The sequence below is a fragment of the Amphiura filiformis genome, chromosome 15 (assembly GCF_039555335.1).
Source record: "Amphiura filiformis chromosome 15, Afil_fr2py, whole genome shotgun sequence".
Classification (NCBI taxonomy): domain Eukaryota; kingdom Metazoa; phylum Echinodermata; class Ophiuroidea; order Amphilepidida; family Amphiuridae; genus Amphiura; species Amphiura filiformis.
The window spans coordinates 51159778-51185046 of record NC_092642.1 but is presented as its reverse complement, the minus strand read 5'-3'; the positions used below and the strand labels follow the sequence as shown (position 1 = coordinate 51185046).

The 25269-nt window shown below is 38.2% G+C and overlaps 1 long non-coding RNA gene across 1 annotated transcript; it reads left to right on the top strand.

Moving 5' to 3' along the window:
* The first annotated feature begins 18703 nt into the window (after positions 1 to 18703).
* LOC140170655 (uncharacterized) lies at positions 18704 to 22188 on the top strand. The gene is made up of 4 exons (XR_011861557.1): positions 18704 to 18725; positions 19192 to 19401; positions 21133 to 21319; positions 22032 to 22188. It is a non-coding gene; the product is annotated as an uncharacterized lncRNA (long non-coding RNA).
* Positions 22189 to 25269: the final 3081 nt, after the last annotated feature.

The window sequence follows — 25269 nt, the reverse complement described above, 5'->3', positions numbered from 1 at the left end:
GATTGGCCCGTGGTGCTTGTGTGCAATACAACGATGAGTTCCCATTGAAAATCGTTGAAAATGCAACTTTTGATTTTGGGGTTTGAGGCTTTGGAGGCCATTATCTTGGTCAATTCTTGTTCGTTTTTCACGAACAGGGTGTCAAATGAGAAAGCAAAGTCCAATTAACAAAATGTATATTTCAGAATAATCCAAAATTATCAAGTTATTAAACAGCAAGGATGAATATAACTGACGAGTTTCTTTTTGTGCCTGGTGTAGTTTCGTAGTTTGGTAATGTTTTATACAAGTTCAGGGACCAAAACAAATCTTTCACAACTGTTCATGTTTTCACCCGGGAGCATGTATTAAACATTATAAAACCCTATAAGAAAATATACGTAGCTTTAGTGTATGCGTGTTGAGGGGCCGAGTGGACTTACGATCTTCTTGCGCTCAGGTCTCATTTTGAAGAAACTGTCTCGGGGAGTTTGCACACCAAATTAATACTAGACTTAGCTGTGGTCTAAGACCACGAACACAGCCGTGTTGTGGTGACCCCTTAATGACCTTTGACCCCAGAATATATGAAAACGCCCATAGACATTGGCTAATGTCAATGCATGGGTGCACGTGGCACCACTTTGCTATGTTATTTGTGGCAGAAAGGGCATTTTGAAGGTTTTTCGTCTCAGACCGGAAGTGACCCCTTAATGACCTTTTGACCCCAAATGAAAAATACCACATGTACAATAAGTAAACACAATTCACGTGTGAATATATCATCACTCTCCAATGTTTTTCTTAGCAAATAACAAATTTTGAAGGTTTTTCGTTTTATACCGGAAGTGACCCCTTAATGACCTTTGATTCCAAATTTGTGAGGACCCCATAGACACTGGGTAATAACAATGCATGTGTGCAAGTAGCGTCACTGTCATACGTAATTTGTGGGAGAAGAAGCATTTTAAAGGAATTTCGTTTTATACCGGAAGTAGCCCCTTAATGACCTTTGACCCTAAATAAAAAAATACCACATATGCACAGAGTAACTACAATTTATTTGTAAATATACCGTGACTGTCCTATGTTTTTCTTAGGAAATAAAATTTTTTGAAGGTTTTTCGTTTTATACCGGAAGTGACCCCTTATTGACCTTTGACCCCAAATCTGTGAGGACCCCATAGACACTGGATAATAACAATGCATGTGTGCAAGTGGTGTCACTCTCCTACGTAATCTGTGAGAGAAGAAGCATTTTGAGTTGAAATCACGTTTTTGACCCCTATGACCCCTGCTTGACCTTTGACCCCACGACTTTCGTATGACATATAGGGGCATGGTCAATGATGGTTGTGACCAAGTTAGGTCAAAATCGGTACAAGCATGTAAGTGCTAGAGCAAATGTAGTGGTCGGCAGAAGAAAGAAGAAAGAAGAAAGAACTAGACTAAGCTGTGGTCTAACCCACGAACACAGCCGTGTTGTTACCCCTAATGACCTTTGACCCCAAAATATATGAAAACGGCCATAGACATTGGCTAATGTCAATGCATGGGTGCATGTGGCACCACTTTGCTATGTTACTTGTGACAGAAGGGGCATTTTGAAGCTTTTTCGTCTCAGACCGGAAGTGACCCCTTAATGACATTTGACCCCAAATAAAAAATACCACATATGAATTGGGTACCCACAATTCATGTGTGAACATACCGTTACTGTCCTATGTTTTTCTTAGCAAATACACATTTTGACGGTTTTTCGTTTTATACCGGAAGTGACCCTTAATGACCTTTGACCCCAAATCTGTGAGGACCCCATAGACACTGGATAATAACAATGCATGTATGCAAGTGGTGTTACTGTCCGACGTAATTTGTGGGAGAAGAAGCATTTTAAAGGTATTTCGTTTTGTACCGGAAGTGGCCCCTTAATGACCTTTGACCCTAAAAAAAAATACCACATATACACAGGGTAATTACAATTTGTGTGAACATACCGTTACTGTCCTATGTTTTTCTTAGCAAATAAATTTTTTGAAGGGTTTTCGTTTTATACCGGAAGTGACCCCTTAATGACCTTTGACCCCAAATCTGTGAGGACCCCATAGACACTGGGTAATAGTAATGCATGTGTGCAAGTGGGTTCACCGTCATACGTAATCTGTAGGAGAAGAAGCATTTTAGTTGAAATCACGTTTTTGACCCCTATGACCCCAGCGTGACCTTTGACCCCACGAATTTCATGTGACATGTAGGGGCATGGTCAATGATGATTGTGACCAAGTTAGGTCCAAATCGGTGTAAGCATGTGAGTGCTAGAGCAAATGTAGTGGTCGGCAGAAAGAACCTGAAAGAAAAAAGACACAGCCGTGACTAAACGTCACGGCTGTGTAAAGAAAGAAGAAAGAACCTGTAAGAAAAAAGACACAGCCGTGACTAACGTCACGGCTGTGTAAGAAGAAAGAACCTGTAAGAAAAAAGACACAGCCGTGACTAACGTCACGGCTGTGTAAAGAAAGAAGAACTAGACTTAGCTGTGGTCTAAGACCACGAACACAGCCGTGTTTTGACGCCTTAATGACCTTTGACCTCAAAATATATAAAACGCCCATAGACATTGGCTAATGTCAACGGATGCAAGTGGCACCACTTTGCTATGTTATTTGTGGCAGAAAGGGGCATTTTGAAGGTTTTTCGTCTCAGACCGGAAGTGACCCCTTAATGACCTTTGACCCCAAATGAAAAAATACCACATGTACAATAGGTAAACACAATTCACGTGTGAATATACCATCACCCTCCAATGTTTTTCTTAGCAAATAAAAACTTTTGAAGGTTTTTCGTTTTATACCGGAAGTGACCCCTTAATGACCTTTGATTCCAAATTTGTGAGGACCCCATAGACACTGGGTAATAACAATGCATGTGTGCAAGTGGCGTCACTGTCATACGTAATTTGTGGGAGAAGAAGCATTTTAAAGGAATTTCGTTTTGTACCGGAAGTAGCCCCTTAATGACATTTGACCCTAAATTAAAAAAATACCACATATGCACAGAGTAACTACAATTTATTTGTGAACATATCGTTACTGTCCTATGTTTTTCTTAGCAAATAAAATTTTTGAAAATTTTTCGTTTTATACCGGAAGTGACCCTTTAATGACCTATGACCCCAAATCTGTGAGGACCCCATAGACACTGGATAATAACAATGCATGTGTGCAAGTGGTGTCACTCTCCTACGTAATCTGTGAGAGAAGAAGCATTTTGAGTTGAAATCACGTTTTTGACCCCTATGACCCCTGCTTGACCTTTGACCCCACGAGTTTCATATGACATGTAGGGCCATGGTCAATGATAGTTGTGACCAAGTTAGGTCAAAATCGGTACAAGCATGTAAGTGATAGAGCAAATGTAGTGGTCGGCAGAAAGAAAGAAGAAAGACTAGACTTAGCTGTGGTCTAAGACCACGAACACAGCCGTGTTTTGACGCCTTAATGACCTTTGACCTCAAAATATATAAAACGCCCATAGACATTGGCTAATGTCAATGTATGGGTGCAAGTGGCACCACTTTGCTATGTTATTTGTGGCAGAAGGGGGAATTTTGAAGGTTTTTCGTTTCAGACCGGAAGTGACCCCTTAATGACCGTTGACCCCAAATGAAAAAAATACCACATGTACAATAGGTAAACACAATTTACGTGTGAATATACCATCACCCTCCAATGTTTTTCTTAGCAAATAAAACATTTTGAAGGTTTTTCGTTTTATACCGGAAGTGACCCCTTAATGACCTTTGATTGAAAATTTGTGAGGACCCCATAGACACTGGGTAATAACAATGCATGTGTGCAAGTGGCGTCACTGTCATACGTAATTTGTGGAAGAAGAAGCATTTTAAAGGAATTTCGTTTTATACCGGAAGAAGCCCCTTAATGACCTTTGAAAAAAAAAAAAAAAATACCACAAATGCACAGAGTAACTACAATTTATTTGTGAACATACCGTTACTGTCCTTGTTTTTCTTAGCACATAAAATTTTTTAAAGGTTTTTCGTTTTATACCGGAAGTGACCCCTTAATGACCTTTGACCCCAAATCTGTGAGGACCCCATAGACACTGGCTAATAACAATGCATGTGTGCAAGTGGTGTCACTCTCCTACGTAATCTGTGAGAGAAGAAGCATTTTGAGTTGAAATCACGTTTTTGACCCCTATGACCCCTGTTTGACCTTTGACCCCACGAGTTTCATGTGACATGTAGGGGCATGGTCAATGATCATTGTGACCAAGTTAGGCCAAAATCGGTGCAAGCATGTAAGTGCTAGAGCAAATGTAGTGGTCGGCAGAAGAAAGAACTAGACTTAGCTGTGGTCTAAGACCACGAACACAGCCGTGTTGTAACCCCCAATGACCTTTGAAAAAAAAAATATATGAAAACCCCATAGACATTGGCTAATGTCAATGCATGGGTGCATGTGGCATCACTTTGCTATGTTATTTGTGGCAGAAGGGGCATTTTGAAGGTTTTTCGTCTCAGGCCGGAAGTGACCCCTTAATGACCTTTGACCCGAAATAAAAAATACCACATATGAATTGGGTAACCACAATTCATGTGTGAACATACCGTTACTGTCCTATGTTTTTCTTAGCAAATAAGAAATTTTGAAGGTTTTTCGTTTTATACCGGAAGTGACCCATTAATGACCTTTGACCCCAAATCTGTGAGGACCCCATAGACACTGGGTAATAACAATGCATGTGTGCAAGTGGTGTCACTGTCCTACGTAATTTGTGGGAGAAGAAGCATTTTAAAGGTATTTCGTTTTATACCGGAAGTGGCCCTTAATGACCTTTGACCCTAAATAAAAAAATACCACATATACACAGGGTAACTACAATTTATGTGTGAACATACCGTTACTGTCCTATGTTTTTCTTAGCAAATAAAAATTTTGATGGTTTTTCGTTTTATTCCTGAAGTGACCCCTTGACCACCGAGGTCTACACTCCTGTGAGGACCCCATAGACACTGGATAATAACAATGCATGTGTGCAAGTGGTGTCACTGTCCTACGTAATCTGTGAGAGAAGAAGCATTTTGAGTTGAAATCACGTTTTTGACCCCTATGACCCCTGCGTGACCTGTGACCCCACGAGTTTCATATGACATGTAGGGGCATGGTCAATGATGGTTGTGACCAAGTTAGGTCAAAATCGGTGTAAGCATGTAAGTGCTAGAGCAAATGTAGTGGTCGGCAGAAGAAAGAAGAAAGAAGAAAGAACCTGTAAAAAAAAAGACACAGCCGTGACTAACGTCACGGCTGTGTAAGAAGAAGAAAGAACCTGTAAAAAAAAGACACAGCCGTGACTAACGTCACGGCTGTGTAAAGAAAGAAGAAAGAACCTGTAAGAAAAAAGACACAGCCGTGACTAACGTCACGGCTGTGTAATTATGTCAATAGTTTCTACTTCGCACGATGATTGAATTGCTCTTCAACGTTGTAAAGTTAATTTGTTCGAGTACGTTATTTGGTTAATGAGACCCGTATAATGACTGTTATACAATAAGTACAAGTCAATGAGCAGAGAAAACAATGGTTTGTTTGAGAACTGGGGTTTGTAACTCACTGAGTGCCTCAGGAAAAGAATTTAGATTTTTTTACTGATGCGAGCTAACTTGGGGAAATATTTTCGGAAAAGTAAAATTACTTTTACATGATTTTGATTTTTTTACGTAACGTCAATCGTTTTTAGTGTATTTCTATTCTCAATACTTATTTTTCTATTTTTGCCTATGTAGGCCTATATATTTTGATTTGTTCGTAAATAAAATTGAAACTGAATATCAGATATTTCTGGAAATGCTTAATTTAAGATCTCAATTATATTGTAATAACATTAGTATTCACAATGAGTAATTAAAACATACAAGAAGGATATCGTTGAAATAACTCTTACAGATTTATATTTGCAGGTTATTTCAATCTGGGTTATCATGTCAGGTAAATGTTTTAACATTTACCTGACATGATAACCCAGATTAAAACATTAATCCATTAACATTAATGTTTTAACCCAGGTTAAAACATTATCACCCGATTGTTATCTTGACTTCGGGCTACATGATAACCCAGATTAAAACATTAATCCATTAATCCATTAACATTCATGTTTTAACCCAGGTTAAAACATTATCACCCGATTGTTATCTTGACTTCGGGCTTTGCTTGTTAAACATGTTAAACTCCTTTCCGACCTTTCTGTTCTGTCAAAATACTATTAGTACATCACACATGTATACGTATTATGTGCGAGTTTGAATTGGAAAATGTCAGACAAAGTGTGGATAAAGTTTTCAAGTTGGACTGTAGACTATGCCATAGTCGATTTTTGATAAATAAAACATGTTATTAATCATGATGAAAGCATTCAGTTGAACTCGAAATTATACTGATATTTATTACATCAAAATACTAGTATAAAATTGTTATGAAAAAGTTTATATTATAAGTGACAGTAAAAGTAAGTATACGAATAGGCTTATATTATTGAATGCAACATCATAATGTCATTATAATTCTCGCTATTCGCAATAAGGGCGCCGCCAGCGGATTTACGATGTAATCGTGATGTATCATGGGAAAAGGTCGACATCCAAGTCCGCGCAATACGAATATTACCATGCTATTACATAGGAACACGTGACAATATTTTTTAGTTTGTCAAAATAAAGGTGTTACACGCGAATCGATACTCAATAATACTTAATAATGTGATTTGAAATGTGCACAATTAATTTTTTTCTCTATCGATTTGCGTGTAATACCGTTATATTGACAAACAAAAATATTGTCCCGTGTTCCTATGTAATAGCATGGTAATATTCGTATTGCGCGGACTTGGATGTCGACCTTTTCCCATGATACATCACGATTTTCCCATGATACATCACGATTACATTGCAAACCGCTGGCGGCGCCCTTATTGCGAATAGCGAGAATTATAAGCACTTCAATACTGAACAATTCTGATTTTAGAATCTACCAGTTTATTAATCGCATAAGTCCCAGTTAAAAATAGACCATGGACTTTCAATTTTAAACGGAACTTTGATCCCTAACACAAACACTGTCAATCATACAGTTTGTTTATCATCCAATTTAACCGCACGCACAAAGCCTGGATGGTACAAGACGCGCTCATCTTCACGCGCTCATGTATCTCATATGATAGTCATGGTATGCTTAGCCCGAGTCGCTCGGCCTATCTCGAACAAAATCGCGATGCGTAGCTGTTGAAAAACGCTGTACTATCACGGCAATTTTGACACGAAGATATAGACGAATCCAAATACACGCATTCCTACACCTGACTAGCAGTCTTTAGTTGGGTAGCCGTCGGCTACAATGCACTCAAAATGTGAAATGATTCGGCCTTGGCGAACATTTTAAACTGCACTATCACCCGTTTTACACCTTCCGCGAAAACACAGGCAGACAAAAGAATAACACAATACAGTTCCCTTCGACAAAACACACAGCATGGTCTATTCGTTGTTGAAGTGACATAATAATCGGATTAACTATACGCGGTATCTATGCATTGATGTACTTGCGAACAAAAGGACTATGTATATGAATAGATGCGACGGGATTACCTGCGGAATTATCTCCATTATATATATTATTAGCTATTATTCTATTAACCCTCGTCGTCCTTGCATCTTCTCTAGGTGTTTATAGGCGGCTTTTATTTGCACAATTGGACGCTCAAAACACCAGGTTGGTGCTAGCGGCTACCCAAAGATGTCCGACCAAATCCTGACCATGACTTGGCTACTTGGATTCGTCTATAGGGATGATGACGATGTGCGGGGATGGTATTATTTAGAACAATCATGCAATCAATCATCAAGCAACATGAAAAATAAACTTGAATGAGTTTTAAAAAAAATCTGTGAACAAGCTATGGGCACTGGGAATTCGCCGTAGAAGTGACGTAATTAATCGGATAAGCTACCATGTAGCAATAGATGAATACAATTTTGAATATATCGCCCTGCACTACAATGTTCACGCGGTACATATGCATTGAACCATAGATGTCAAAGAAAGGCTGATCACTCGCACCTGTAAGATTAGTATCTTTGAAAAGAGCGGTATTGTATTCAATCTATATGGCGATATATTACAAAATTGTATTCATCTATTGCTATGGTAGTTAATCCGATTACTACGGCGAATAGCAAGTGATGTCATTGTGCTATGTAATATGTGGTAGAAGAATAATTTCGAAGGTATTTGGTTATATACCAGAAATGCCCCCTTAATGACATTTGACCCCAATTCTGTTTACGCTCTTTGGACACTGGATATAACCGATACATATGTGCAAGTTACATAATTGTAGGTGTAACTTGTGGGAGAAGAAGCATTTTGAAATTTGTTGCCAGAAAGAAAGAAATATACCTGAAATGTCCCCTTAGGCTGCGATCACATAGAAGTATACGGTATACGGTATTCGCTATACGAAATACGCTCATTCGAACATGCTGAGTTCATATAGGAGTATACTATGTGAACTCAGCCTGATCGAATGAGCGTATTTCGTATAGCGAGAGCTAGCGAGTATAGGTCAGTTTACCAATTTTCTTCGTCTAATCAAATGCTTGTAACTTTAACTCTTGAGGTCGCATTGCATTCAATGAGGTGTCATAATGTGCCTTGCTCGATTTAAGCTATACGCGTGCACCTGCAAAACGTGCACCGTATACCCGAATAGTATACTTAGATGTGATCGTAGCCTAAGGGGACATTTCTGGTATATTTCTTTCTTTCAACTGGCAACAAATTTCAAAATGCTTCTTCAAAATGCGTCCGCATAGCTAAATAGTATACTTCTATGTGATAGGCTGCGATCACATAGAAGTATACTATTCGGGTAGGCTGCGATCACATAGAAGTATACTATTCGGGTATACGGTGCACGTTTTGCAGGTGCACGCGTATAGCTTAAATCGAGCAAGGTAATTTCATAGTACCTGGTCATATAAGAGGGCACTATTCGGAAAGGCCGTATACCTGCGTATAGTATAGTGGGAATCGTGCGTGTTCGATTTTAGTGCAGCGTATACCGTCCTAATTGTAAAACTAAACCATATGTGGGTAAATTAATTTTTTTAAATAGATGCACTATCTAATTCTGCACATTATGACACCTCATGATGCAATGTGACCTCAACAATGCTCAAGAAGTAAAGTTACAAGCATTTGATTAGACGAAGAAAATTGGTAACTGACCTATATAGGCCTACTCGCCATTCGCTATACGAAATACGCTCATTCGATCAGGCAGAGTTCACATAGTATACCCATATATGAACTCAGCCTGATCAAATGAGCGTATTTCGTATAGCGAATACCGTATACCGTATACGTGAATGTGATCGCAGCCTTAATGTCCTTCGACCCCAATTCTGTTATATGGGCACTGGATATAGTCGATACATATGTGCAAGTTACGTAATTGCCGTGTAACATGTAGGAGGAGAAGCATTTTGAAGTTTTGTTGTTGCCAGAAGAAAGAACGGATAGCATTACAGGACCTAGCTGGGAGTGTAACACCTCCAGCTAAAGGAAGTTTTCTAATCTGTGTATTTCAAGCCACTGTGTAAGAGCAAAACTTGATCTCCGCCCGAATAAGTTTTCGATTTTCTGGGACGCGACGCCCTTAATGGTCTTACTGACCATACAAATGTAAAAGTTAACCTACCAAATTCCCCTTCTCCTTCCCTCTTCCTCGGTAAAGTATCGTGAAGTTAAACCTAGGCATGGCTGGCCAAGCCTCGGCGTCCGGGCCATGCGTGTGAGTAAGGTCAACAACGCGGAGGTCCGATGCACGAATCGCTTCAGAAAACAGAAGAATGGAGAACATCGTAATAGCTACCACTCTCAACATTTTGTACAGCTTGCTTGCAATATTGCATACACTATCCTGTATTAAAGGAAAACTACAAACATGAATGAAATACAAATAAATCCGGCAAGAACACTCACAACATCAACACCAAGTGCTTTATTCGTTGTCGTAGTGCACGTTAGTAACCATTGCTTACCATTGGTTACTGCTTCAAGCCTGGGCAGAGAGTAAATATTAATATTCTTGAGAGGGCACTCTATTCACGTGGTTTCTTTTCCAACGCTAAAAGATCACGAATTTTGGTGGTTTGCAAATGAAAAGTGTCCGCACTATCGATTGATTACGTAACTGTTATAAATAATTTATTAGGTTTTTCGATGCAATCGCTTCGACCCTATGGTAGTGTTCACTGAAGTCTTGTTCGCACAGTCGGACTTAAGGGTACTTGCCCATCAATTTCATTCAGGGGCGTGTTTAACGGCACAGCGCATTAGTAAAAAGAATAAAAAATACTAACATTTTCACCAGGGTTCGAACCACTGCCAAGGCACTATGAATGCTAAAGATGCCTATTGTGCCACGGTGACTGTGCTTAACATTCGGCGATTTTACATATCAACACGTTTCTAGGTAGGAATACAGTCATAGAAAGACATATGACTCTACTTGTCTGTTTGTTTTTCATTTAATACAAATTAATTTTGATGAATTGAACTGGTACGACTCTTAGGACTCGTGATAAACGACGATTAATTTTGTAATAATAAAATGAAAACGCTGGGTCATTCACGACGTCATTTGTAATTCATGTCAAAACCTGGGGAGGACCACACACATCCGTGTATACGTGCGCAATCGATACTCAATGATCCAGACAATACCGTTCGGATATACCGCCCTTATGTATGCACCTGCTTGACACATCTTGTCACTTGCGGGAAGATATACTATAGGCCTACCCTAATAGCTTACAATAGACACCCCACCGTAAATAGCTCTCTTCATTACCTCGCTGTGCCAGAATATACGCGCAGTGTACGTACTTTTGAACCATATTTTGTTCAAAAATGATAGGAAGGGACTGTTTTCAGCTAAAATGTTGGCTATCAGCAGATGCTCAATGATACCGGGAAGTGTTGCAGAAAGGTAAGCGTACTCTTTATTTATTCAAAATATCACATATCAATTAATTTAAATTGGAAATCCAAAAAGGAAATGTCAGGTCAAAATTCTCACCTTAGAATTATTGTGAAATAAAATCAAACCAAATTTAGGCTCCGCAAACAACGTCCAATTATTCTCATTGGTGTTTGCTACACTTGCATATAATAAATTATGATTTGGGGTTAATTTGAGAAGAGTTAATGCCTCGAGTTTCAAAATACACCGAGTGATGTTTTTTGATCAAAAACATTGACAATTCAAGACTCTGTAAAAACAAATCAAGAATTATCTGGGATAATTGCAACTAAGTATAATGAAAGTTATGATCTAAGCTACCAGATGCATCATTAATTTCCTGACTATATGATATTTAGTTGTGGGAAAAGATTACTTTAATGTTTTGGCGGGATTATTTCCCGCCACAAATTGCAACCAAAAAGAGCATGTAGCCTTTATGATCTCCTATTTCCGGTCTCCAATTACCTACACTTACCCTAGGCCCGGACCCTAGGCTTATTTGCTTAATCTGATGCACCCTGTGGGAATTTATAACAATATGATGCTTTTGCCCAAGTGTTGTGTAAACCATTATTATCATATCAAGTCTTAATATATCGATAATAGTAATAGAAAATATAAGATCTCAACAGGTCAATGAAATGTTTAAGCTTCAAAGTCCACTGTTTACTTTGTGTAGGTCTTTGCAGTGGTTAGCATTATGCTGATCTGGTCTGTATTGTAGATTATAGCGCTCCGCTTGTGAAATTGAGAAGTTGGAATTCACATTGCAAGCACATATGCCTGCAAGATCTATAAGACGAATTTAACCGCTACGTATTCGATTCTTCTTAAATAAGAGACGAATTCGAATTAGTAAATCAACATGGCTGGTACATTAGAAGGACAAGACAAGGGTAAAATGAACGATTTTCAGGTGGTTGATGGAATCAATGTAGCGTGGACGACGCCCCCTTCTACACTGGAAGCAATGAAAACTTTCGAAGTGAGGGAAGATGACGTTTTTATTGTAACTTATCCAAAATCAGGTAGGTGGTCGGTCATTATTGACTGAGCTGCGCAGTGCCAGACAGAAGTGTGTAAGTCATGAAGTGCAATAGCTGCCATGTGTAGATGAGTACGATATATTATACGCAAATTTGATCTTTTGAAAGGGTACTGACAGGTTCCACTCCCCCACAGACCGTGCTAAAGAGATTTCTGCTTTTTGTACAACATTTGCATTGCAAGCCATTTGGTTTGAAAAACGCGCCAGCCACTTTCCAGAGAATGGTAAAACAAATTGTGGCAGACATAGAGGGATGTGAAGCGTATGAAGATGATTTGATTGTTTACAGTCAAACTTGGGAACAACACATGGAACAACTCCATCAATTGTTTAAGGAGCTGTATGTGGTACAAATGACAATAAATCTGGTAAAAAGTGAGTTTTGCCATGCCACGGTCAAAAAAAATGATATGTTGTAGGTCAAGGTCAGGTGAAACCTATCAAAGCCAAAGTTGAAGCAATTCTCGCGTTTTACAATACGATGCGCTGCCAACGGTTGCTCTTGGCAGTCAAATTTTTGACTCCAGAGTCGACATCACCGTTCCAGCTGCTATAGGTGACCCTGGAGTGACGTCACAAGCCGTTGACAACAAATCCGATTCAGAAGTCAAATTTGTAGTTTTCTGTGGTTTGTCCCTTTACAAATCGGCCAAAATACTACCATTTCTATAACTTCTCGACATGGGGCCTCCAGCCAACAAAAAAATAAAGACTCTCCTCTACATGTTCATGTGTTCAGCTTCACATAAAATGCAATTTTCGCCAAGTATTTAACCTTTATTTTACCGAAATCGGCCCAGAAATTATGTAAAATAAGTACCCGGATGGCCGGGGTCACCTATTGAATTGTCACGCGAGTGTGATATTGATATGATGAAAACAGCTCCATGAAGGATTCCCTGTGATCAATAGATTTAAAAAAAGAAGATAAAAATGAGTGTCTGACCAGGAGGGTGAAAGTGCATAGGAACAATGCCGGAAACTACGTCACGCTATTGTTCGACCTAGGCTACATATTTTTAACGCATGCGTGTTCGTCAATACAGCTTTAGACTCCTCCACCTTCGCAACACGGTACGTGGAGTGACTGGAATCACACTGACGGCGGAGGAGAATACTAGCTGGTCAAACAGTTTAATTCTATCAAGCATATAATACCGTAAACAATCATCGTCATTTGATCTATTTACTCACAGAATATATTGTATACTCAAAATATAATTTTAAAATAGTAAACCTGTTAACTTATATATTTGTGTACTAAAATATAAGGACACGTGATGTCGAAGACAAAATGGCCGCTAATCCGCCTATTGTGAGACCTAGGATACATATTTCGAAAGAGGGCAGCAGACTAGGATGCCTATCCCTTTGTCTATTATTCCTGGTCTGACATTGCTATTGGCATAGCTACATTTCGATGTGTATTTTGGGTACCACAGTATACCCTGTGCTTGTATTCACAGATTGCAATCCCCTCACCTTCATCAATAGGATGAAGAACCAAAGACTGGTGAGGCGGAGTTTGACCTTTCAAGAGTACAATCTGGACATCAAACATATTAAGGGAAAAGACAATGTTATGACTGTGTCCTGTTTGTAAACTTTCTACGTGTTGGTAATCGTTGTGCTTCAAAAGAGGTATACATTTGAAACAGTTTAGATAGCCAATATTTTAATACAGTAACGAAGGAGATTTTGAGTGTATGAGTCTGGTTTATAAAGCAACAAGTCTGTCAATAAAGTGGAGCAGTGCAGAAAGAAGCCTGTTTCCTGGAGAAAGAGAGTGATTGGTGAAAGAAACGCCATTTTTATTGGAGATTGTCATCTGCGCAAGTGTTTGGAGAACTGCACTTAGGGATTCAATAATGTTTCACCGTTGTTCATCACCAATTATCAACTCGCGTCTGAAAGCGCGTCTGCGTGAAAGTTTACTTCGCTCGGGCAGCTAAAGCTGCCCTCGCGAAGTAAACCACGCAGACGACGCGGACGCGAGTTTCAACAACGAAAACAAGCTAAAGATCGTATAATTCATATGATTATTCCCCTGATTATTTCATGAGGAATGTCAGTTAATCATTGACAGTCAGCCTTACAAAAGGATCGGTGATTTCTGTTGATATCAGCAATAAAACTGAATAAACCGGCAATCTTTATCCGATATACTTCCAAAAAAATGTAAGCGTGATACCCACACAGATTCCAAACATGACGAATTCTACGTGCTCACGCGTAACGCGGATGTTCACTGGCGTTCGCGTATACGCAATACGCTTACTGCAAAAGTGTGTGTTCATCACGAATTAACAACGGTTGGCTCCTGTACAAAAGTATAAGAAGATAGTTGTTGAAAAGGTGTTATATGTTAGAGAATGGCACAAGGAGTTAAGTGTTTGGAGAACTGCGCAAGGAGTAAAGTATTAAGAGAAAGCAGCACCATTTTGTGCGAGGATTTTATACGCAAAGGATTATAAATGCAAGTGTACAGTGGACTTCGCTGAACAGTGATTTTTGCAGGACAAGTGATTAAGGATATTATACATCAGCCGTCCAGAACATTGCAATAGAACTCTATAATCACCAAGAAGAAGACTGCTGGTTAAGTACTAGTTTTTTTAGTACTGATTAGTTAAAACTATGATTGTGTGATTATATTGTACTAGGCGGTTACCCGTATTTCGCGGTTCTCGGCTGTCATAATTATTGGCTTTTGCAGATCTCAAACCTGGGCTTCCTTGGCCAAAGTTACACCCACCGACCAAGTTTGAGCTCCAATAAAATCTTTGTTTTTTGACCTATGACCTCTCAACCGTAGGTAGCTTCAATGAAATCTTTGTTTTTTGACCTATGACCTCTCAACCGTAGGTCTGAAAAAAAGGTCACAATGGAACTTTTGTAATTGTTAGTCCAATTTCCACATACCCACCAAGTTCGAGCCCGGGCAATTTGAAATTTTGACCTTTCTTGACCTATGACCTCTTAACCGTAGGTCTGACGAAAAGGCCACCGTGGAAACTTTTGTTTGTTAGTCCAAGGTTCACCCACCTACCAAGTTTGAGATCCATAGGGACAATTGAAAATTTTGACATTTCTTGACCTATGACCTCTTAACCGTATGTCTGACGAAAACATCACCGTGGAAACTTTTGTTTGTTAGTCCAAGGTCCAACCACCCACCAAGTTTGAGCTCAATGGGAGCAATTTGAAATTGTTACCTTTCTTGACCTATGACCTCTTAACCGTAGGTATGACGAAAAGGTCACCGTGGAAACTTTTGCTTGTTAGTCACAGGTCCACCCACCCACCAAGTTTGAGCTCCATAGGAGCAATTTGAAATTGTTACCTTTCTTGACCTATGACCTCTTAACCATAGGTATGATGAAAAGGTCACCGTGGAAACTTTTGTTTGTTAGTCCAAGGTCCACCCACCCACGATGTTTCAGCTCCATAGGGGCAATTTTAAATGTTTACCTTTCTTGACCTATGACCTCTTAACCGTAGGTATGATGAAAAGGTCACCGTGGAAACTTTTGTTTGTTAGTCAAAGGTCCACCCACCCACCAAGTTTATTCACCCACCTACCAAGTTTGAGATCCATAGGGACAATTGAAAATTTTGACATTTCTTGACCTATGACCTCTTAACCGTATGTCTGACGAAAACATCACCGTGGAAACTTTTGTTTGTTAGTCCAAGGTCCAACCACCCACCAAGTTTGAGCTCAATGGGAGCAATTTGAAATTGTTACCTTTCTTGACCTATGACCTCTTAACCGTAGGTATGACGAAAAGGTCACCGTGGAAACTTTTGCTTGTTAGTCCCAGGTCCACCCACCCACCAAGTTTGAGCTCCATAGGAGCAATTTGAAATTGTTACCTTTCTTGACCTATGACCTCTTAACCATAGGTATGATGAAAAGGTCACCGTGGAAACTTTTGTTTGTTAGTCCAAGGTCCACCCACCCACGATGTTTCAGCTCCATAGGGGCAATTTTAAATGTTTACCTTTCTTGACCTATGACCTCTTAACCGTAGGTATGATGAAAAGGTCACCGTGGAAACTTTTGTTTGTTAGTCAAAGGTCCACCCACCCACCAAGTTTGAGCTCCGTAGGGGCAATTTGAATTTGTTACCTTTCTTGACCTATGACCTCTTAACCGTAGGTCTGACAAAAGGTCACCGTGGAAACTTTTGTTTGTTAGTCCAAGGTCCACCCACCCACCAAGTTTGAGCTCCATAGGGCAATTTAAAATTAGACTTCAATTGAACTTGACCCTGTCCTTGACCTTTGACCTTAAAAAATATAAACTTGTTCTTTCTCATATCAAGCTGCACCCACCCACCAAGTTTGAGCCCCGCATGACCTACGGCGGCCTCACATTAGCAGTCACAGACAGACAAACAGAGCACAGACAGAGAATAGCGTATTATAATATAGGCCTCACATTAGCAGTCACAGACAGACAAACAGAGCACAGACAGAGAATAGCGTATTATAATATAGATGTGCAATTGTTGCCATGTACCAATCATATTTTACTCTCAATTAAGGGATGGGGTATGAAGGTTTGGATAGTATTTATTGTGGGACATTAGAGCACATCAGACATATCGAATTGCATTCTGAATACGAAGAATATCCTTCTGATATCAAATAATTTTGATTTTTTGAAATTCGTAATGTAATACACATTTTATGGCAAATGATTAAAAATTGATATTTTTGATATTTAACAGTACTCGAAGTAAACTTTATAAATCTGATGATTTATACTCAAAGTGTATGTAGGTGGGATGAAAAGCCGACGATCAATTGGAAATTTTGACCTTTCGTATTGAAGATATGTATTTTTTTCCCAAAACACCAAAAAAAATTATGTCTTTTTTGGGGAAAAAATCCATATCTTCAATATGAAAGGTCAAAATTTTCGATTGATCGTCGGCTTTTCCACCCAGCTACATGCACTTTAAGAATATATCATTTAATGATTAGATTTATAAAACTTACTTCGAGGACTGTTATATATCAAAAATGTGCAAAATATCAAATTTTAATAATTTGTCATAAAATTTGTATTATATCGTGAATTTCAAAAAATGAAAATGATTTGATATCAGAAAGACATTCTTCGTATTCAGAATGCAATTCGATATGTCCGATGTGCTCTCATGTCCCACAAAAAATACTGTCGAAACGCTCAAAACGCTCATTCCAGATCCCTTAAAGACTTAGATTTTATTAACTAAATCAAACAGTGTATTTTTGTTGTGCATTCGTGTGAATTCGGGTAAAATGTGATTTTGGGATTGAGTCATTAAGACTCACTTGTAACACGTTGCTCTTGTACTTATTCAGGGACTCAATGGTTGATGGAAATAGTGTATTTAGTGTTGACAAATGGCGAGATGGATAAGATCAACCGGGTCATGATGGAACAAGGTCTAGAGTTTACTATGTGCGCAGGTCCTTCAGAGGTACCTAAGACAAAACCTGGTTACAAGCACATGGAAGAGTGGGAGTCTCCTCGAGTGATGGTATCACATCTTATGCACAGATTCTTGCCACCTCAGATATGGGAAAAGAAAGCAAAGGTGCGGATACTACGATTGTATATAAGGTCTTTCAACTAAACCGCATAAATTTATAGTTAACAACTATACCCTAAAGCAGTTTGCAGACTTTTTATTAGACGTACAATATTGTACGTAACATATCTATGTTATTTAATCTATTGCCATTCTATTTCCAGTAATGTATAAATTCTAACGAATGTTTGATGACGTAAAATCGATAATATATTTCTACCAGATATTATACGTAATATATTATCGATTTACGTCATCAAACATTCGTTAGAACTTAAACATTACTGGAAATAGAATGGGAATAGATTAAATAACGTAGATATGTTACATACAATATTGTACGTCTAATACTCGGAGTTTGCATACTGCTTAATCCATGGACAGTGCTTGGAATAAGTCAAATATTTCAAGGGTCGTTCGGGCCTTTGAGTTTGAAGCCCACGAGCCCTTATCAATTTTCATGGACCTTTGTAGTCAATTTAGTTGTAGTAAAAAACACCAAAATCGTTAAGCCACCAGACAAACATTTGTTTTGTACTTTTAATTTTATGGATATTAGTTTAAAGCTTCAACGTTTTGTTTTGTCCTATCTTTATCATCATTATAGCTCATTTACGTCATGCGAAATCCCAAGGATGTCTTGTGTAGTATGCACAGCTTCATGTATGCTCTTATGCCAGATGATAAGAGAGACTGGAACAATTTCGTTGACTTCTTCACGGACGAAGGAAGTAGGTTCTTTGATATATTATATTAAACATGTTAGTGAGAAATGATGATGATGATGATGATGATGATGATGATGATGATGATGATGATGATGATGATGATGATGATGATGATGATGATGATGATGATGATGATGATGATGATGATGATGATGCTAATCAATTGATATTCATAAGATTGTACAATCAGCATCCAGATTCCGAAATTGAGTGATTTGTTACTCAACTGGGTAATTTTGTGTTTTTAGCCATAGTCATGATATTGGAGGGAAACTGGAGGTTGTTTGATGGGACCATTTATTAGTTTTTCAAACAAAACATTGTGTATAACCAAATTTTAGGCTTAAACACCTAAAAGTGATATTGTGCTAATGTATACAGATGCTTTTGAGTCGTTCTCAACTTCAATTTACCATATTTTACAAAATTATTCACTTTTATCATATTTTTAAAGCTTTTTCGGATAAAAAATGTATCTATTAATGACAAAATTGGTGGCGCTATTTAGTTACTGGAAATTACCCTTTCAAGCTTTTAATACAAATCATTCCTTTTATTGTTTGATAAAATATGTTTATAAAATTTCCTTGTTGCTTGGTTTACCTATTCCAGCTGTTTTAATGGCGGTATTTATCACCTAACCCATGCAAATAAAGAAATATGATTTAGGAAAAATAGCGCCATCTATAGTTTGCATTTAGTTAATAATGAAGCCAATTCTATATACATCAAACAGCCGTGGGAGGGGGTGGCAAGAGTTCTGACTGGGGGAGGGCATTTCCCTCATGCTAACCCCGTGGCGCCGCCACTACTTCTGGCGGGTACCGCGTAATTGACTAATTTACTTGTTCTGATAGTGGTTGGTGGAGATTGGTTCAGACACGTTCACGAGTATTGGACAAAGTGTCAGGGCAAGGACAACTTCCTATTCGTGAAGTTTGAAGAAGTGAAAAAAGTGAGTTGTAAAATAACACAGTGAGAATGATCTGAATTCACCCAAAGCTCATCTTTCGTCAACATTTTGCAGAGAGTTACCATGAATGAAAGTCAATGTTGGGCATCAGTAGTCATGTAAGCGTATCGGTATAAAAGAGGACATAATTGCAGAGCAGAGCTCTATAGTAGATTAGCAGATTCAACCCATCGTGGGACGTTTTTCCAACAAATCCAGACTGCCGGTCAATCATCTGAACCTCATCTTTAGCGTTATATGCATGATCGCCCTCAGCCGCCCTGTAGTCTGAATTTGTTTGAAAAATGTTCCACGATATGGGTTGAATTTGCTAGTTTCCAAACAGTCATATTGCAAAATTTGTACTTCATTTATTTGAGAATAACCATAACTGTTGCTTGAATTTGGTTTGTTGACCTAAAGCGTACGTCACAGAATTAACAATTAACTCAGGGCTACTTAATGTGGGTGCACTTGGCGTGTCGTTGACGAAATCTTTGGATATATACATGTAGTCGGGCCTATCCCTATACTTGGCACTTTACTGCCGTTGATGGGGTGAACATCAATATCACATCGATCGATATCACGTATTATAAAATAACAATAGCGAGGTCCAGACGGTATCGCGTGATATTGCGGGAAGTTGTTTTTGTTGACCTGATGCATGCACAGTGCATGGTAACGTCACAGACAACTAGACTCAGGCTACAAAAGTTAGCTAAAAGTTGGTGCGCTTGAGGGTACACAGTATGTCTTCGTATTAAAGTTGTCTTGCTTGCTGACGAAATCTTTGGGCAGCAGATAGTAGCTAGCCCTATATGTTCATGATGCAGTCATGTCTACAGTAGAATTCATCTCGACCTTTGCAGGACTTAAACCCCATTAAAAGCTATTAAACCAAGATAACACTCATTGAAACAGCTCAACTGATTAAATCGGATCTTCTCTGGTTGTGCACATGTGTCTGTTTTACATGTGCGATATCGCAATAAAGCTGGTATTATAGCTTCAGTTGGGTAACCGATTATAAAGGAAACGGAAGGAAACAATGGTATGTGGACCTTTGTTCACGAAATGAGACAATGGCTTGCTTTTTGTTAACCAGCATTCTTGAAAATGAGCAACATAATGATTGTTGACTTAACACGGTTTGGAAATAATTTTTTCATATTTTTGGTGTTATTTGTCGTTTACATATCCTTCCTAAAAAACAAAAGTGCGACCCTCTCCAAACACCTAAATTAGCTAAAATGTTAGGACATATTACAAAACTATATTGTCTAGAATTTCATAGAATACTTTAAATGTAGCTTGTACCGTTTTTTTGTGGCATCCTTCAGAACGGAACGGTCCGTTACCAATATAGCTCAATATTTTCGGTCAAATCTCCATTCAATTAACACGGGGAGTTGGCTAGCTATGAGCTAGCTATGCTTTGCTCTCACTCATATTCTACGAAAGTGCGACCCCTTCTGAACATTAAACCTAGCTGTAATTTTAGGTCATGTTAGAGAAATATATTTGCTAGAAGTTTAGAGAATACTTTAAATATTGGCTGGTTATTTTTCACACAGTGATGTTAACTAGTTAAGTGTCCATTCTTCCAACATACATCATTTGTAGAGGTCACGCGTCAATGGTGAGAGCACTGTGTATTGTGTATAGGAAAACGGACAGTAACTGCAGTATGTTAGATATTTTCATAATTTTACGAATTACTATTATTAACAGGACCACCGAGCTCTCGTAAAGCTAGTAGCTGATTTTCTAGGAAAGGATCTAGGAGATGAAATGATCGACAAAATCACATCACTTACAACAATTGACGCCATGCGTGAGACATACGACAAACTAGAAGAAGAACCGGGTGGCAACATGCGTACTAAGGCTTTCGGAATGCTACCATTCCTGAATAAAGGTAAATAATAATAATTTTTATTAACAAACATGCATGACGTCACGCCATTATTTCTTGAAGTTAAATTGAGCGATATGAGTGGCGTAGCGTCATAAGGGCACGGGGGGGCATGCCCCATCGATTGCAAAATTTAGAAAATCCCGTGGGAAAATTGGCAAAAAACGGCTTGGGCCCCCCCACCCCCAATTATGGTCGGGGCCCCCCCCCCCCCATATGATGACCCACGCTACGCCATTCTTAGGAAAACCCCATTCGTAGTGAGAAATGAATTGAACACACCCTACACTATTACGTGATGTCTTGGAGTAAAATAATGGTTGCACCTAGACAAAAATAATTGGAACACCAGTGAGTTTACCTGCTAGTTGCTAGTGACTCTAAACACCCTCCTGAACAACAAAAGGGACAATGGTAATTTGCATATATCCAAAATGGCCGCTAATGTAGGGCTCGAAACCGTCTAATTGTATTGATCTCATTATTTGGATTCAGGAAAACGTATAGTTTGACTTATCTCCAATGTACAGTTCTTGAGTTATAGGCAAAATGTCAAATGTCAAATTTTGGTCTTCATCATTGTCCACAGGGGTAAAGCAAAATCAAAAATGCTCCGATTTTGATCAAAGTAGTCTCAAATTGTTCCGCTGTCACCGCACGGCTAGAGGAAAAAAATCATTGAAATATTCACGATTCAATTTGATTTTTTTTTCAGGACACGTAGGAGGATGGAAAGAAAGACTATCAGAGGAACAGAATAAATTCTTTGATGACAAATTGGCTGAAACCTTCAAGGACACTGGATTGACCTTTGACTTCGAGTTGAAGAAGAAATAACTTGCCACTTGCTATTAAACTGATAAAACACATATTATAACCCGGCACATCATTGAAAATGATGATGTGCCCTTAGTAATTTAATATGATTATTTATCTTTGTTTATAATTTTGAGTTATTTCATGAGTGATGACATTTATGGGAATCCCCTCTTATGTATCAAGTTGATCAAAAACAAATTGAATCATATCTAATTTTGGATTGTTGGGAATCCGCTGTTCTCTAGAATGTTCATAGTATTGCTCAATTAGGAAAATCCCTGAGATTGTAAAGTGGATATGACATCATATAATATTCTATGAATATGACTTCGTAGAATTATAGTGTTGTTGTGGGCTTGCTTACATATTATATACTAGTATCCAGTAATGTCGGAGAAGATCTATAATACCGACGTCAAAGTGCGTACTTCTTCCAATGTATATTATATTCTTCTGTCGACTTGCTGAAGTCTGGTTTATGAAACAACACATCTGTCAATATAAGTGGAAGCAGAGCGGATAAGGAGGCAGGCCTGTTGTCCTGTAGAAATAATTTTTGCGTGAAAGGTAAAAATAGCGACATTTCGGAGATTGTCAACTGTGCGAGGATTTTATGCAAATGATATAAAAATGTACAGTGGACTTCGCATGCAGGTTAAGCGAACAAGGATATATACATCAGCCAGCTAGAACATTGTAACAGAACATTCAACAAGAAGAAGACTGCTGGTTAAGTACTGATTAGATAACATGGTTAAAATTGTGATTATGTGATTATGTTAAATGTGCATCTATTGTTCGTGTATCAATCATGTCAGTTGTACTTTACTTTTCATTAAAGACTTACATTTTGTTGACTTAATCAAACAGTGTATCATTGTGCATTCGTGAAAAGGTGATTTTGGCTTACGGCACGTAACAAAATTAGGGGCTCGTCCGGGAAATTATACTGTAAAAAGAAAAGTTGACATTAATTTACTGAGTCTCAAGGTGAAAGTACAGTATGGCATTCAATGCAGAAGAGTGTCTTAAAACTATAACTTGGGAGAAGTTTGATGAATTGAAGAAGCCTGATTTGTTAGCATTTGCCAAACGGTGTAACTTGAAAGTAAAACAAGCTACAAGAAAGCAAATAATCAAAAATGCCTTCATTGATGTTTTGTTCGGGTACGACATTTTTGATGAATTTGTGTTGGAAGAGAAACTTGAGGTAGAAACTGAAATCGGTGGGGATTCAGTTAAATTGAAACAGTTGGAAATTCAGTTAGAACTGAGGAAAATAGAAGTGGACCAAACTGGAAATGATCAAATTAGATAAAAATTAGCAATGAAAGACAAAGCACGTCAAGAAAAGATGGCGCTTGAACAGCATAAATTAGAAACGGAAGAAAAGTAAAAAGTAGCAAAATTGGAACTTGAAAACTATAATATGGCTAGGGGACAAAAATACTCATCAAGTTTCTCCTCAAAGACAGGGTTTGATGTTACAAAGTTTGTTAAGCTTGTGCCTAAATTCCAAGAACAAGAAGTTAACAAGTATTTTCAACACTTTGAAAAGATAGTTACAAATTTGAAATTGCCTAAAGAGCATTGGACCATACTGTTGTAAAGTATAGTTAGGGAAGGCCAGGAGATTTACTCAGCTCTACCAATATAGAGAAATATAAACGATTATGAAGAAGTCAAACAGGCAGTCCTTAAGGCCTGTGAAGTGGTGCCTGAAGCATACAGACAAAAGTTCAGAGATTCTAGAAAGCAAGCAGATCAAACTCAAGTAGAATTTGCTAGAGTAAAAGAACAAATAGTTGACAGGTGGCTTGGTGCAAACGTGCAATAGAAGTCAAAAATGATTTCGCACAACTTAGGCAATTGGGTCTGTAGAAGAATGCAAAAGATGTGTCAACGCTGACATTTATAGTACTTTCATCAAGTCAGTAAGTATACTTATCGTAAATAATGAATAGTTAAAAATAAATCCTAACCTACCCACCCGAAGATAAGAGTACCTCCGCACGTAGTCCATGGTTTTCTATTTTTCGTCGCCCAGCACAACTCCCTCTCGACCTCGGACGGTCGGACCCTGGCCCTCGCATCTTTATGTCACCAAAAGGCCTTTTTCAAGAATTTTGCACAATTTCCTGATAATCTGTCACAGAATGACCCCGCTTTTTCTCCAAAATTAAAAACAATTTAATTATTCACTGTTTGTAAATTAAAAAAATTTGTCAACTTCAAAGTTTTGTCACCAAAACTTTTATCAACTTATCAAAGACCCCTTTTTTGGTAATATTTTCTCCAGTCTCATAAGACCCCAATTTTTGTGCCGCCACGTGACAAAATGAAGCTGGTGTCAAATCTCTCACCGAAAGACCCCAAGTTCATTTTGAACTGGTACATGGTGTCCGCACATCCCGTCACTCCTGGGCCAAAATCAATGATAAAACAAACTTATCTTTCAAAATTAAGGTTTTTTTTGCCGGGTGAACTTAAGGGCTGGGGTATGAACGTTTGGACAGTATTAATTATGGGACATTAGAGCACATCAGACATATCGAATTGCATTCTGAATACGAAGAATGTCATTCTGATATCAAATAATTTTGATTTTTGAAATTCGCAATTTAATACACATTTTATGGCAAATCATTAAAATTGATATTTTTGATATTTAACAGTACTTGAAGTAAACTTTATAAATCTGATGATTTATACTTAAAGTGTATGTAGGTGGGATGAAAAGCCGACGATCAATTGAAAATTTTGACCTTTCGAATTGAAAATATGGATTTTTTCCCCAAAACACCAAAAAAAAATTAGGTCTTTTTGGGAAAAAAATCCATATATCTTCAATATGAAAGGTCAAAATTTTCAATTGACCGTCGGCTTTTCCTCCCTGCTACATACACTTTAAGAATACTATATCATTAGATTTATATAGGCCTATATCAAAAATATCAAATTTTTATAATTTGTCATAAAATTTGTATTATATTGTGATTTTAAAAAATGAAAATTATTTGATATCAGAAAGACATGCTTCGTATTCAGAATGCAATTCGATAGGTCTGAGGTGCTCTCATGTCCCACAAAAAATACTGTCGAAACGCAATAAACGCTCATTTTGGATCCCTTAA